Source organism: Podarcis filfolensis, assembly GCF_964270895.1.
Source record: "Podarcis filfolensis genome assembly, chromosome: 8".
Classification (NCBI taxonomy): domain Eukaryota; kingdom Metazoa; phylum Chordata; class Lepidosauria; order Squamata; family Lacertidae; genus Podarcis; species Podarcis filfolensis.
Window position 1 is genome coordinate 69,733,104 of NC_139611.1, and position 16,495 is coordinate 69,749,598.

At 44.3% G+C, this 16,495-nt stretch overlaps 1 long non-coding RNA gene across 1 annotated transcript in view; it reads right to left on the reverse strand.

Moving 5' to 3' along the window:
• Positions 1-16,167, reverse strand: part of LOC310769239 — a 526,120-nt gene extending 509,953 nt beyond the window's left edge. Inside the window, exon 1 of the long non-coding RNA XR_014551562.1 lies at positions 15,957-16,167. This is a non-coding gene — a long non-coding RNA (uncharacterized lncRNA). The remainder of the gene's footprint in view (positions 1-15,956) is intronic.
• Between the last annotated feature and the right edge of the window lie 328 nt (positions 16,168-16,495).

Here is a 16,495-nt window from a genome sequence, read left to right on the forward strand (position 1 = left end):
GGGGGGGATCTAGCCCAGTATTGGCTACCCTGACATCAGATCTGCAAAAGTGCAGCTGTCAGTTTGTTTCCAGTCATGGCGAATCTTTAACTGGAGATTGTACAGATAACAGAAAATACGGACAGTTGAAGCAGCTGACTTTCATAAGATTATTAAGAACATAGGAAGCTGCCTTATATCTAGTAAAACCATTGGTCCCTCTAACCCAGTATTGTCAACTCTGACTGGCAGCAGCTCTGCAGGGTCTCAGGCAGAGAAGCGTGTTACTCATCAGTTGCTTTTAGCTGGAAAGATAATGGTTTGAGCCTGGGACCTTCATGTAGAAGAACATGTCTCTGTCGCTATTGCTCCTACTTTGCTGCTGATATTGTAGCACTGTGTATATCTCAATACAGAAACCCTGCAGTCTCAATACTGTACTGCTGTGGTGGGAGACCTATGGTCCTCCAGAAATTTGCCACACTCCAACCCCCATAAGTCCCAGCAGCCAGCATAGCCAATGGTAAGGGATGCCATTGTGGCTGCACCCGCCCCCCGTGCTGGGTGCCACCCCCCTGGGATGCGCACCAGCCACACCCCTGCCAGCTCTCCGCCCCCCCCCCCACCAGAGCTTGAAGCTCTGCCACTGGGTGATGGGAGTTGTAGTCCAGCCACATTTCCTATAACCAGTGTAATCCCATGCATATTTACTCAGAAATCAATTCCACTGTATCCGATGGTGCTTAGCACTGCAGCCTTGTTGACAGAAATAATAACGTATTTCTTTCATTGTTTTACCACTGCCATCATTTCCTTCCCTCCCTCCGTTGTCTGCCTAGTGTCTATTTTCAGACTGTGAAGTCTTTTGCTCCCCTCTCATTCTTCGTAAAACACAATGCACATAAGAAAGAGTATCAATAAACGAATAAATAATAACTATGTGTGCATATGGGAGGGAGGACTGCAGGGTCTTTATATATATATATAATTTCATTTCATTAATTTCATTTAATTTCATAATTTTAATTTTAAATATATATATTTAATTTCATTTTCCAATATAACAAGAGAATAATTGACACACACACAACCCCGTTAAACTGATGTGTGCCTGGAGACACTCCAGACCAATACAAACATTCCACATGCAGCTTGAATTACTTAATTATCAATTTCAGAGGAGAACATCAAGATGTATTGGTGCGTTCATGTGTTCTTGTTTTTTAAAAAAAGCATAATTCCAAAATGATGGAAAGACTGAGGCCCTGGCAACTGCCTGAAGGTGCTGGATGCTGACACCAGACTCCTGATACTCTCCTAAAGCAGAGGTGGGGAATCCCTTTGGGCCAGCAAGACAGATCTTTATCTCCCTCCACCTGGGGGCTATGAAACTAATGGCGGTATGAAATTACTATGAAAGAAATGAAGCTTAAGCTTTGGGGCCCCTAATCCCACAGGGGCCCCAGAAGCAAATTTAGCCAACATTGCTTAAAATAAATTAGGTCTAGTACACCAAATTTGGGTCACACAACTCCATTTGATTATTGTGTTGTTGTAGATATTTCAACCATCTCAAAGTTTAGCAGCAGCACAGATGTTATAAAGGTGTGGTGATCTGTCCTGGAACAACCCCATTGAAGAAGATCGCAATGGTTACCCACACCTTGTTTCTGGTTGTGGTGCTATTGTTGGAATCCATCTGTCTTGAGAGACAATGGAGTGCGCCTCCTGGGGTGAAGTCCAACTCCTGGAGAATCACAGCACCTGCTGTGGCTGTAGAGATGAGTAACTTGTAACTGCTGCTGTGTTAGCAGCACCAAAGTGACCTCTCCAGGGCACAAGCTGTGTATATGGAGGTCCTGGGCTGCCCAGACAACAAGACCCCCTACTTGGCCTCACTGATGTCCAAAGGAAAGGAAAGCAATACATTAGGCACCAGGTTGGCAGCAGGAGGTGGTGGAAGGAGGCGTACAAGACGCCATCCCATGCCCTCCAACATTTCTCCACTGAAAATAGGGACATCCTATTCCATGAGGATAATTTTACTATTTATAGCCGACACATCTTACTGGGTTGCCACTATGGGCAGCTTCCAACATATATAAAAACATAATAAAACATTAAAAATAAAAAATAAAAAACTTGCCTATACAGGATTGCCTTCAGGCAGCTCTGGAGTCAGATAACTCCATACCTTCCAACATTTCTCCAATGAAAATAGGGACATTCTAAGGAAAAGTGGGACATTCCGGGATCAAATCAGAAACCGAGACGGCTTCTCTAAATCAGGGACGTTCCTGGAAAATAGGGACACTTGGAGGACCTGCCATCCAACTGTCCTTAGCCTTTTCTTCTCCTGAAGATGTCCCACAAGGCAGTGAGTACCGATTGTTCCTCAGGGTTTACTCCTGAAGCCTTTCTCTCATATGAGTATGGCCACAAGGCAGCAGAGGTTTGGGATCAGAGTTTTCCTTCTCCCAGATGGGCTACCTTCGCAGGTTGACAAACCCCTTCTGCCCTACATACATGCATAAATATACCACAGAACAGGGGGGAATCATACAATACATTAATATTCCATACAACGTATTGGGAACAAAAAATCAATACAACAGCCCATCCTCACATAACAGTAAGAAAAACATCAGCAATACGCAGAGAATAAACAAAACAATGCCCCATCTACTACCTAGCAGATAAACATAAAAAGTCCACAACAACACACACACACAACCCCTAGTGTCGGATGGCGGCTTTGGGGTGGATGAGGGCAAATAGGTCCACAATAGATGCAAATCATATGGAGGTATTATGGATAGGGGAAGTGATAGCTGCAAGGTCACACCCCTGTGTTTGAATTAACATTTAGTAGGGCTTAAAAGTGAAAACCTTCAGATTGACCCAGAGAACAGAGCTCCTTTTATCGTAATAGGAAGACTGGTTTACATACAGAAAGTGCAAGCGTCATAATAGGAGGAATCAGAATGGTGCACGTACAGAAACATAGGCCAGCCCCGTTACACAGAGGCACAAACCAAAGAGGGACAGTTGTCTCGGAGGTATCCATTATTCAAGTAACACAAGGCCTCTTTGTCTTGTATATAAAAGGCACCAGTGTGCATTAGAGGCTCTGCTCACTAGATGGCGGAATTAGACCATACAACATCACAAGGGAAACAACCGAACAAAGAAGTTGTCCGGCAATAACACCATATCCACCTATCATTAGGCAACAGAGGTGCAGATGCACATTCTGCAGCTAGGAGGATTATTAGCAGGTTTAAAAAAACATTTGTCTGCAAATTCTCAAGCCCTCCCTGCAATATTTAGAGATTATGGACTGGAAACTCGTAGCAGGAGCTTATGAAACTGTAATGATAACACTGGCATGGCTATAGAGCTGTAAAAGTAGAAGGAAATCACCTAAGGCCATGGTTTTATAATACTGTAAAGCAGGGCAAAGACTGCCTCTCCCCACATGAAACAATGCAGACCCTGCTATCATGATCTGAGGTCCTTCTTTGTGTTCCTCCTCCATAGAGGTCTGGGGGGTCGCAACACAAGAATAGGCCTTTTATGTGGTGGCTCCCCGTTTGTGGAATGCTCTCCCCAGGGAGACTTGCCTGGTGCCTTCATTACATGTCTTTAGGAGCCAAGCGGAAATGTTTCTCTATAACTAGACCTTTGGCTGATTAACATTCTATAGCCTGTTACATATGTTTGTGGGAGGGGAGGAATTTATTAGTTTTCTTTTTGTATTTGTGTTATTTTGTATCTGTTTTGTATTTTTCTGTTGTAAACCTCCTTGTGATCTTCAGATGAAGGGTGATATATGCAAATTGAATGAATAATGAAAATAAAATAATAACTAGCCCTGTTCACATGGCATGACGATAGTGCAATTTGACTGTTGTTTTAATAATGTGGAATTTTAGTTCACTGTTGATGTTGATACAATTAACATTGTAAACCACCTAAAAGGTGAGTTAATGGGAAATTAACCAATTAAAAATAAAAACTGGGTAGGACAATAAATGCATGGTTACTATAGGGTCAGCTGGCCCTGCCCCAGACCTGTGCAGATTCACTGGGCTGTGTGAACGGATCCTAGCCGTGTACAAAATTGTAGCCATATAGACCACAGTATGTGACCAACAAAAAAACAGGATCCCTGATTACCTATATACAATAGGGGGCTGTCCACATGGACCATTGAATTATGCAGAGATAAGGGGTGACCCCAGAAGGTGTGCTCACATCTCTCCCCTCCGTTTCCACCTCCCCCCTCATGTACACATCATGTTGCTTGAACAGAGCTACAGCCTTCTTGTCTCTCATTGCTCCTTGTGGTGACCCTGCTGAAGTCAAAGTTAAGCTTTCCATTGATCTGCCTGGTTATGATTTGTTACTTTGGTATGCATAGGCAAACTCGGACCTCCAGACGTTTTTTGGGACTACAACTCCCATGATCCCTAGCTAACAGGACCAGTGGTCAGGGATGATGGGGATTGTAGTCCCAAAATAGCTGGAGGGCCGAGTTTGCCTATGCCTGCCTCAGGTGAAGGGTGGTATTGAAATTTAATAAATGATGATGATGATGATGACGATGACTCAAGTCAGCTGGGTGGGAGGCTGCCCAAATGCCATCTATACCAATTGCCATTTCTTTTCCTTTTCCTCTCTCTTTTTAAAAACACAATACAGATATTTGTTCTAAAAACGCAGCGGCACTTGCAATGCATCCAGGAAACAACAGATAAACATCTTGATTCTGCACAAAAGTAAAAAAAGAAAAGAAAAGAAAGGCGGGGGGAAACAACCCAGAGCTTATTCTAAGTCAATCTGGTTGCAGCTGCTATAGCAGTTCCACTTTGGAAGTAAACTTTCTCCAGCATAGAGATGCAGATGCAGATCTCCAGATGCAGCACAACATGACAGCTCCATAAGAAACGAGTGCAGAGAGCTATCAACGAAGAGAATATTGACTCACTGGAACTGAAGTAATATTAGTGAGATCCGACGCCATTCATTGGCCGGGGGGGGGGGGGTGAGTGAGCGGGAGAGATGGCTCTCAGTCCCTGCGGCTGAATGATGACATTACAGCAAACCAAGCCAGCATTGTGCTTTAACTTGAGCTGACCTACTATTTATCCTGCTTTCCATCTTCCACTGCAGAACAATCCCAGCCAGCCTGAGGCAATGATGCCTCAGCAGCATCTTTTGCTGTTCCAGAAGGCTGTTCAGGCCCCTCCAATTGTTCTAGAAACCAGTCAGAAAGTAGCCCAGATCTGGCATGACTTAGAGGACAAAGAGTACATTCACACTGAGGCACGCTTTTTTTTTTTTTTGCACTAAGAAAGGAAAATGGAGATGCCTTATTGACTGTAATTATCATTCACACTTCGCCAAAGAAAGCTGGTGCTGAATGGTGAACTTCCAGCTGCAGTTGTTTGCTGTTGTTGGTTGCAGGCTCCTCCAAATGACCTATTTATTCAGCACCCAGCCTCAAGTGCTTGCACAAAGCTTACGCAGAAGTTAGATGAGATCCTATCTTTATTGAGCATTCGTCCTGATTTGCTTGTGGGGTGTTCATATTTCCTCCCCACTGGGACTGATAGGGCAGAATGCAGGAGGTCCAACAGTAGGGGGCGCCAGAGCCAGTGACAGGCAGAGCCAACTAATTCTAGTTTTCCCCCATCCTTCTCCCTGCTGAGATCTACAAGGGACAGAGGAGGAGGAGGAGGAGGAAGCTGCCAGGCAGTGCCACCACCTGGATTGCTTGTAAGTAAGAAAACAGGCAGGTGGGAGTTTGCTGAGGGAGATCGAGGTTGGTAGCGCAGTACCCCATTCACCCTAATTCATCAGCCTCCACTAGTTAAAAAAAGTGCTCTAAATCCAATGCCTGCTTTTGTGCCCTAGATGTTATCGAAAACTGAATTATGTCCGAATGGATCACAAGATGGGAGTGAAGCCATTCGCTACCCCAAATGCAAATGGCTACTTCCAGGGGGGTCTTGATCAAATTAACTAGCAAGCCAAATGAGCCCATGATTGAATTAGCTGGAAGGCAATGCGTCCCTTCTGCGTGTCACAGTGGCGGCTAATCCAATAGCTTAGTAAAGATCGCCAAATGTCCCCCTGAGATGCATTTGTGCTTCTACGAAGAATGTGCATATTATAAAAGGCCACGTCTTTCTTTCTTTGAAATGTTTCTCCCTGTACACTTCCTTCTTTGCAAACCCAGAGAGCAGCAGGAAGAGCAGCTCTCTTTCATTTCTATTTTGCACACACCTAGACACGGATGGGGCATTTGGGGAGGGTGTTGTTGTTGTTTAGTCATTTAGTCGTGTCCGACTCTTCGTGACCCCATGGACCAGAGCACGCCAGGCACTCCTGTCTTCCACTCCCTCCCGTAGTTTGGTCAAACCCATGTTAGTAGCTTCAAGAACACTGTCCAACCATCTCGTCCTCTGTCGACCCCTTCTCCTTGTGCCCTCAATCTTTCCCAACATCAGGGTCTTTTCCAGGGAATTAGTCCATGGGACTCTCAAGAGTCTCCTCCACCATTTGGGGAGGGTAGCATCTAACAATCCACAAAGCTCATAGGCTGCAAGTTGGAGTATTCCCTGTTACTTACTTTCGGTGACAAGCAATTCATATGACTGCTTTATCCAAGTTTACCTGTGCACAACATAGTTAGGAGGAAGCCTGAGGCACCATGTAACAAAGAAGCTGGCAGCTGAGCTACAGATATAAGTGACCCAAGGGGGGTGAGTGGGTCAAGAGCCGCTCTCCAGGCAACCAAGGGTGGGCAAACCTGTCAATTACATTCCCTCATCTTGCCAATCTTAGGCTTTGTTCTCCATATTTCCAAATCAGCTTGCATTTAAAAAAAAAAATTATGAAAATTCATCAGCATTTTAGTGCAATTTTCCCCCTAGCTTGCAGGGTTTTTCTGCATGCAGTTTTGCCTTATATACACATTTTATGAAGCATGCATTCCCTAATATTTATATAACATGAAGTTGTCACAGTAAGTGCCACACTTTTAATATTTTTAAGGTTCTGGTACGCCGTACCATTGAGCACCCTCAGAAAAAAAAGCACTACCTATATATAGTGCATTGTGCATGTTATTTTCATGAATAGATGCATTTTGATGCACATTTGACCCCAGTATATGTCTTTTCGTGTACATTCCTTGGCTGAAGAAGTGCATTGCAAAATTCAGATTTCCAAGGCTGGATGTGTTTGCTTTGCATAGTGTTTCTGAAACTAATAATTAGATAGGTATGCCTTTAAATAGGGATTGGATTTCCCTCCCATTCTTTCCCTCCTACAAAAGCATTCAAGCAACAGACTCTGTAATAAGAGAATACAACATTTCCTCACATTTAAGTCTTGCCTGGATTCAGCAAAGCACATGGAAGAATACGAGGCAAGCAGCAATTTTTTAAAAGTTACTTTCTACATTCTAAAATGTGCAGAGTTGGTGTTTGTTCTCAAAGAGAGCAAACTACACATCCATCTCCATCAGCAGGCAAATGAAAAAGGACGATCTGAGACGAGGAAATACGAAGGATTAAAATCCTTTGTTTAAGTTTCCCGCCACAGGATTCAAGGGAAATGACATCAAAGAGGTGTTCTCTCTAGGAATTCAGCTCTCTGTGAGTCTTAACCCCTTGACATACTTGTACAGTGAACATAAATTGTCATCAGAGCTGCAGATTTTCCCCACCAATTTTTAGTACACCTTCCTCACATCATTCAATTTGATTAGTTGTTCTGCGATGCTACCCCAGTGTTACTGCATTATTGCCATCAGCAGGGGCACACTTGTGCTACACGGCAACAAAGCGGGACAGAAGAAGTCGGAACATTTGTGGAATGAAAAGTGATGAGATTTCAGAAGGAAGCTATGGGACAAGCACCGACTGGAAACCAAGGAGTACGTCTGCCCCAATACATTTACGGGCACAAATAGTGTTGAAAGTTGGGGTCACCTATAACCACCCCAGATACCGTCAGGGGTACAAATCATCATGAATGCACAATAAAAAGAACCTCTGGAGGAATCCAATTTAAGTGCACAAACCTATAATATGCCATTGGAACCCCACTCTGCAAAATTCTGACAGTTGTGTGGCACCCAGTGTCATGTAGCTGCCCCATAAAATGGGAGTGAATTAAGCATGGCAGCTCCCCACAAAATACCTAGTGTGAAATCACCCTGAGGGTTAATATGACAGCTCTTGTCATATTATTTTTAACTTGAAATTTCCAGAAGCCCTCAAATAACTTTACTTGGGGAACATATCAAGTCAGGACTTAGCTGGCAACTAGTTCAGGCAACTTTTTTATTTTTTATTTTTTTGCAGAATAGATGATTATTATCCTGGTCGTCTTCATCAGTCATTTATTTGTAGCTTTCTCGGCACATTGCAGCTGCTTCAGCACATTGTTAATTCCTACTTCTTCTTTCTTTTGCAAAAAATAACAGAGCGGTTCTCTTGCAAATGACAATGCAGGGAAATGACTACAGTTGAGATATTAGCTAGAATTAACATTTGTAAAGAGGACGGAAGACAAAGGCAAATCTGGTGATGGGGAAGAAAATGAAATGGAAATAAAATCATGCTCATTATCGAGCTATAATATGGGATTGAGGCTGTGCCTCCTCCTGCATAAGAAGAAAAGCGCGAGCAGGCACTGGGCTGCCATCCATAATTTGTCCTGGAACAATTCTGTCCATGCTGAACTGAAAATGTGGAGTGGCACGATGCCTCATTCTTAAGAGGGAGATAAATCCCTGGCTGGAATGGCTTTTGCTAGCACATTGCTCAGCCCTCGGTCTCCAAAACAAGGGGAAATCAGAAGCAGGAAGAAAACACCCGATTTCTGCTTCTGAAAACAGAGGAGAAATAAAGAATGCTAAGTCTGTTACAAAAGCAACAGCAGGGATCCTTCATTTTGTAACTTAAGGGTTAATTCTGTTAATGTTAAAGTCAACTACCCAAGAAGGGATAGAGGAGATTTTTCCTTGATGTGTTTGGTTGTATGTTTCCCTGCCCTATACAAGGCCTATATTGACAGTCGAAAGCTCTCTGTTCCTTTATCCTCAAATTATACACTGTTTTCATTCAGTTTGCTTAGTAAACAGCTATTGCGACTTTTCTCTCTGGATTCCATCTATGTTTTTAGTGACTTTGCTAACAAAGTCTTCTGTAAACAATGATGCTTTGTGCATCATTAGGACCTTCGCCTCCCGTCACTGGTCCCATCACCTCCTGGCAAATAGAAGGGGAAGAAATGGAGGCAGGGAGAGATTTTACTTTCTTGGGCTCCATGATCACTGCAGATGGTGACAAAAGTCACGAAATTAAAAGACGCCTGCTTCTTGGGAGAAAAGCAATGACAAACCTAGATAGCATCTTAAAAAGTAGAGACATCACCTTGCTGACAAAGGCCCATATAGTTAAAGCTATTGTTTCCCCAGTAGTGATATATGGAAGTGAGAGCTGGACCATAAAGAAGGCTGATGGCCAAAGAATTGATGCTTTTGAATTATGGTGCTGGAGGAGACTCTTGAGAGTCCCATGGACTGCAAGAAGATCAAACCTCTCCATTCTTAAGGAAATCAGCCCTGAGTGCTCACTGGAAGGACAGATCCTGAAGCTGAGGCTCCAGTACTTTGGCCACCTCATGAGAAGCGAAGACCCCCTGGAAAAGACCCTGATGTTGGGAAAGATGGAGGGCACAAGGAGAAGGGGACGACAGAGGACGAGATGGTTGGACAGTGTTCTCGAAGCTACAAACATGAGTTTGACCAAGCTGCGGGAGGCAGTGGAAGACAGGAGTGCCTGGCATGCTCTGGTCCATAGGACCACGAAGAGTCGGACATGACTAAACGACTAAAAAACAACAAAGGACCTTCCACTACTGGTATCTTCATGGTGGGAGCTGATGAATGGCTCCAACTCATCTTCCAGATGTAAATATCGAAAGCCTCAGGCCATCTGGGAGGAGCTTAGCTTTAAGGAGGGGAAATGGTGACATGGCGAGCAGCTACAGTATGGGAATCTCCCATAAGGTGTGTGACTTTTGATGTTGCCTTCATAGGATGACACGGCACTGACTCTCACCCTGTAAAAGCAGTGTTTCCCGAACTTGGGTCTTCAGCTGTTTTTAGACTACAACTCCCATCATCCCTAGCTAGCAAGACAGTGGTCAGGGATGATGGGAACTGTAGTCTGAAAACAGCTGGAGACCCAAGTTTGGGAATCCCTGCAAGCACATGATAGAAAGGTATGAAAATATACATGTTGTGGAAAAAGTGTGAAGAGTTGGTCTTCCACTCAGGCCCTGCTTTTGAGCTTTCCATAGGCATCTGGTTGGCAACAGTGAGAACTGGGTGCTGGACTAAACAGTAGGGCTCTTCTTACATTCTTATAACTTAAGATAGGTAAAGGTAAAGGGATCCCTGACCATTAGGTCCAGTCGTGGCCGACTCTGGGGTTGCGGCACTCATCTTGCTTTACTGGCCGAGAGAGCCAGCGTACAGCTTCCGGGTCATGTGGCCAGCATGACTAAGCCACTTCTGGCGAACCAGAGCAGCGCACGGAAACGCCGTTTACCTTCCCGCTGGAGTGGTACCTATTTATCTACTTGCACTTTGACATGCTTTCGAACTGCTAGGTTGGCAGGAGCAGGGACCGAGCAACGGGAGTTCACCCCGTCGCAGGGATTCGAACCGCCGACCTTCTGATCAGCAAGTCCTAGGCTCTGTGGTTTAACCCACAGCGCCACCTGTGTCCCTTTTTATAACTTAAGATAGAAGCCATTTAATCAGGGAAATGTCGGAGGGAGGGAAGAGCCAGGTACAATGAACACAGTCTGTGGTTATGCTGAGCTCCATCTTTTGCTGTCTGGCAGGATATCTATAGTACGGTAAACAGAACAAAGGCAAGCACCATCCCCATTTGACGAGGCCTACATTGACCTAATTAGCCTCTCTGACAACAAATAGGGCAAAATATCTGGAGTCTATGGCTTCTTAAACAAATTTGCTCTCTCTGCATTTGATGCAGTGGCCCCCGGGACATGTTCAAGGCAGGTGGCTCTCTCCTTCCTCTCCTCTCCAGTTCATGGGGTGGCAACATGCGGTCTTCTGACTTCATTAGCTTCCCTTTGGGTTGCTTTTTCCTGCATGCTCCAAGCTTCTCAGTATGCTAATTGCTGCACAAAACTGTGTACAGGAATTTGTTCTGAGGACATTCCTTCGCCAGCCGCAAAGCTGAATAATCACTGGTGGAGAATGGGGAAAACATACAACAGATAGTGGAAGGGGGCAGAACACAGTGCGACTTCTGAACAGCTGATCATCAAATCAGGGGCGTCTCAGAAAACTGAACAAAATAGGATGGTCTAATGATTATTATTTAACAGTGCAATCCTATACTAGAGTTATGTAGCTGAATAGACACACAGCATTTTATTCTAGAATTATTGTGTTCTAGACTCACTGACTACTTGTGGGTGTTGTTGTTTTTTACAAAGTCTCTACACAAGTAATACCCCTCCTCACCCTCTCACTATATATAAGGGTCTGGTGACTTCTGTTTCAGTGTACCTGAAGAAGTGTGCATGCACACCAAAGCTCATACCAATAACAAACTTAGTTGGTCTGTAAGGTGCTACTGGAAGGAGTTTTTTTTTATTTTGTTTCTACACAAGCTGAATTTGTTGCATAATTTTTTTTACCTCTGAAGAGAGCTTCTTGAAAAACCGGTTTCTTCTGAAAATAAAAGCTCATTGTAGATGGATTCTGCATTACCCCACGGTGCATCTATTTGAAAACAGATCGAAGTGGTCCTAGCGATGGGTGGGTGTGTTCACAAATGCCCAATCATATTGTGGGTGGGCAGATACCAATATCACAATCACCACTTCCTTCTTCATTCAGCTGGGGCAAGTGTAGGGAGGAAAAGGCATTGATAAAACTGAATACAAAAGACATCTTGATAGGCCCCTTTGTGGGGAAGAGAGGGATAGGAACTAAATAAATTAAAATAACATAACATTATGCACAATCATATCAAGATTGCTTTCTCTCTTTTTTTTGCACCATTCTATTTCCAATTTTCAGGTGCGTAATGCAGCTAAAACAACACCTACACACAGGAGGAAGGTATCAGCAAAACTCGGGGAACCCTGAGGTTTGCAGGCATATAGTACCTTTCTAAAGAGGGGGTGACCTAAAATAATGTCAAACAATTGGGCATGCTCGGTGGCCACAGAATGTTAACTGACTGCTGATAGAGTGAAATGGAAAACCAGGTGGGGGAAATGAAATGGAATGGAGTATGTTATGTACTGAGTTGAATAGGATCCAAATGCAGCAGTCTGATTGGTCCTAGAACAATAGGATCCAAAATGCAGCAGTCTGATTGGTCCTAGAACAATAGGATTCAGAATGCAGCAGTCTGATTGGTCCGCAGGAGCCCCCCAATCTAGCTCCAGGTGGAAGTGAATCCACAACCTGATTGGCCTACAGGAGAATCCAGGAACTAGCCAATCACGTGCGGCCCATTGTGTAAATAATGTATATAAAGCAGATATTTTGGGGAAACTTTCATTCCTCACTACTATGAGCTGAATAAAGAGCATAAAAACCACACTCGACTCCGAGTATATTTCAGAGTATCAGGCAGAAGGGTACAGCTAACCATAACACTAAAAAATAGAACTAAGTGGCAGATTTCCCTTGTGTTTCATCAGTGCACATGTCAGAAATGTAGAGGAAGAAAGGAGATATGCTGAAGAGACTGCTGTGAGCTTTGCATGCTCAGTGCTCTGTACATTTTTTTTAATGGAGCAATGCAAGATTATTAATGGGTTGGTTGCGCTTTGGAAACAAGACAGCGTAATTCCAAAATACAGGAAGAAGTTGAGAGGAAGAGAATCTGAGGAGCATCCTCAATGCCAAATGTCAAATTCTTCCCTTATAAATAAATTCATAAATACACAAGGCAGCTCTCATCCTCTCCAGGGGAAGAGTAATATTAAAAGCTCCATGTTCTTGAGATTGGATCCTGCTGCCGGTAGAGAGGTAATAAAGTATGAGGACACAATGCAGAATGTTTGGGATTGGTTCCGGGCAAACCATTGCCAAAAGTTAAACTGTTAGCGCATTACCGGGGATATCAGCACTTTCCCAGGATAATGGAACATCTCAGCCCCCAAATTCCAACCCAGGAGGATGTGTATTGAAATCCTATGTTTATAAAATGCTGACAAGGCTCTGCTATCACTCACTGCGCTGTGAAAAAAAGAAGAGCTGTAATTCACACCCCGAAGCTTGTCTTCCTCTGATAGTGTTTATCAACATGAGTCAGTGGATATATTTGGAAGAAAGTAAGGCCCATGGCAGCCAATCCATCAGGAGAAAAGGTGAGAGGGATTGAGCCTTGTTTAGGATGAAGCATAAAGGGCGGGAAGGAAGCAAATAAGAGGGTATTTTGCAGATAGCCATCACACGTTAGGTTCAGGATGGACAATGGAAAATTCTTCTTCCACAGCACTAAGTATTGCTTGTACAGTGGTGCCCCGCAAGACGAACGCCTCGCAAGACGAAAAACCCGCTAGACGAAAGGGTTTTCCGTTTTTCGATGCGCTTCACAAGACGAATTTCCCTATGGGCTTCCTTTGCAAGACGAAAGCCCATAGGGAAATCTCCAGGACAGCGGGGAAGCACAGCGCGTCTTCTCCACTGTCCTCGGACCTCCTCCGAAGGCTGGCGGTGGGGCGGAGAGACCTCCTCCCGCCGCCAGCCTTCGGAAGGCTCCTCCGAAGGCTGGCGGTGGGGCGGAGAGACCTTCTCCCCGCGCCAGCCTTCGGATGGCTGTCCTGAAGACTTGCGGTGGGAGGAGGGTTTTCCTTCCCACCGCCAACATTCAGAATGCTGTTCTGAATGTTGGCGGTGGGGAGGAAAAACCCTCCTCCCACCGCAAGCCCCGGGAACAGAGGAGAAGCGCTGCGCGCCTTCCCCTCTGTTCCCGTACCTGTCCTGAAGGCTTGCGGTGGGGAGAAAAGCCCTTCTCCGCACCGCCAGCCTGGCAAGCGGTCTCCATAGGAACGCATTAATTGATTTTCAATGCATTCCTATGGGAAACCGTGCTTCGCAAGACGAAAAACTCGCAAGAAGAAAAAACTTGCAGAACAAATTAATTTCGTCTTGCGAGGCACCACTGTATCATGAAACAGTATCAAGAGAAAAATTGAACTGCATACCCTCCAGTATTTTTCCAAACGAAATAGGGATGACCTAAGGAAAAGCAGGACATTTCGGGACCGGAAATTGGGATGGTTTCTGTAAATCCGGGACTGTCCCTGGAAAATAGGGGGACCATCCTTCACTGAACATCTGAGTATGCTGGTTGAGTACCACATTGTGGTTGGTTTTAGTTTACAGAATCCTATCATTACAAATGTAGGCCTTTCCTCAGGATTTTTTACCTATTGACAGTGTTACCTTGTGGATATCTGAATAATAATAATAATAATAATAATATACCCCACACATCTGGCTGGGTTTCCCCAGCCACTAAAGTCCCGTTGAGTTCACTCCCAAGTCGGCCCACATAGGACTTGCAACCTTAGAACTTAATGGTGCAATCGTAGGCATGCTTGCTTGGGAGTAAAGCCCCATTTTACTCTGTGGGACTTTCTTTCTAAGTAGACATGCATGCTTCCAATATTTATTTCTAATTTTTATTTAAACTACTCATATACAACCTAATTGCCAAAGTTTCTAAGGAGTGTACATCAAAAGTGTGTGGCTTTTTTTAATACAACGAACAAGCATGGGCGTAGCCAGGGGGGCAGTAAAATAAAATGAAATAAAAATACTTGACCAATTGTGTCACAAATAACTCAATACTGCCCCCCCAACATAAAGCCTACCCCCCCAAAAAAAACCTAAATCCTGGTTAGCCCATGTGAATAAGATCAATTGAAATAACTTGTAAATGATTTCTTTTAAACACCTGCTGAAATGGAAGCATCTTTGTCCAGAGCCGGTAGTTCAATAGGGACTAGAGGCTTAAAAATAAAATTTTAAAAATCTCTGTTGCACTGTTCTTTTATTGCTGTCATTTACAGATGACAATCTTGCATAGCAACACACTGTTGCGGTTTTATCAAATCTTCTCATATGCCACCCTGGGAACAGCAAATGGTGCTGAAGGTGCAGAGTGCAAATTTTGGAAATTTTATATACAAAACTGAAAGGGAAGCCCCTTTGGGGCAGACCTTTATCTCCCCCCTCCCAGGGAAGGGAATTTGCTTTGAAAGGCCACATTACTTATTTAAAAATGCCATCTTTATTTCACGCTGTGTCACAGAGCAGGCTCAGTAAGGAGCCTGAGCAATAGACTTCTGCATGCCCAAGTATTTTTATATTAGCATTTATCTTTCTCTCTCATTCATTCATTCCTTCCTATATATCCCGGGCTGTTGAGATAGCTCTGACAGCCGCTCCTTTGAAGGCAGCTTTATCTCTGTTTGGAAGGACTGCACTAACAATGATCTATATTATTTCAGCAAACTTTTGATAGCGCATCCCAGGAGGCTAAGAAACAGAGTCAATATCTCTGCTCCTGGAGAAAAAGCCCCTGCCAGCTGACAATATGCTGCTAACAAAGCTGTCTGCTACTTAATAATCATGATCTGCCATGCGTGAAGGAAATCAGACAAATGCCAAGGCCTCTGTGCCCAGAGAAGATGCAAAAGGGCCAGACTTCTGCTCAAACTTGTAAGAAACCACTTGTCCTGGACTGCTTGGTTCCATCAGGATCTGGCTTGATTTGGCAACCCCAGAGAGAAGAGGAGGACGAGGAAGGAGAAGAAGCAATGGAGGGCTTTGTGTCAGGAGCTCATCCTACACTCGAGTAGGACCATGGCAAAGACACATGCCCGACTGGCATGTTCTCTCCCTCCTGGTCGATCGTTCGGGAGCTTCAAAAGCTTTCTTCAGCCCAAACATCACAGCGACCGATGCCAACAGACATTGGCACACTTAAGAATTCGCAGAGTCTGCGCACTTCGCGTGGCAGACCTCAGCAACTCAGCATTTTGGCTAATCTACTTTATTTACATATAAACACACACGGAGCACTGCAACATGGCTCCCTCTTTCTCTAGCATCAGACAGCAAAGAGAAAAAGAACAAAGGACAATAGTCCCTCTTCACGGAACACAGTAACACAAACATCCTGTCTCCATCATTTCCCACTCTGTGGAGTCAAACATACCAGGTCATGTGAAAGACAACAATCCCAGGACTGCAATCACGGAGCAGGAATTCTAACACTTTGAAGGCTGAAGGATGGAGGCCCTCTACTTGTGACTCCAAATATCTGAGAGAGGGAAGCAGATCCACTGGCTCTCTCACCATCACCCTTTCTGCAGAGCACAAAGCCTCATTGAGGAGAGGCAATGCTGGATTATCCAACAGACA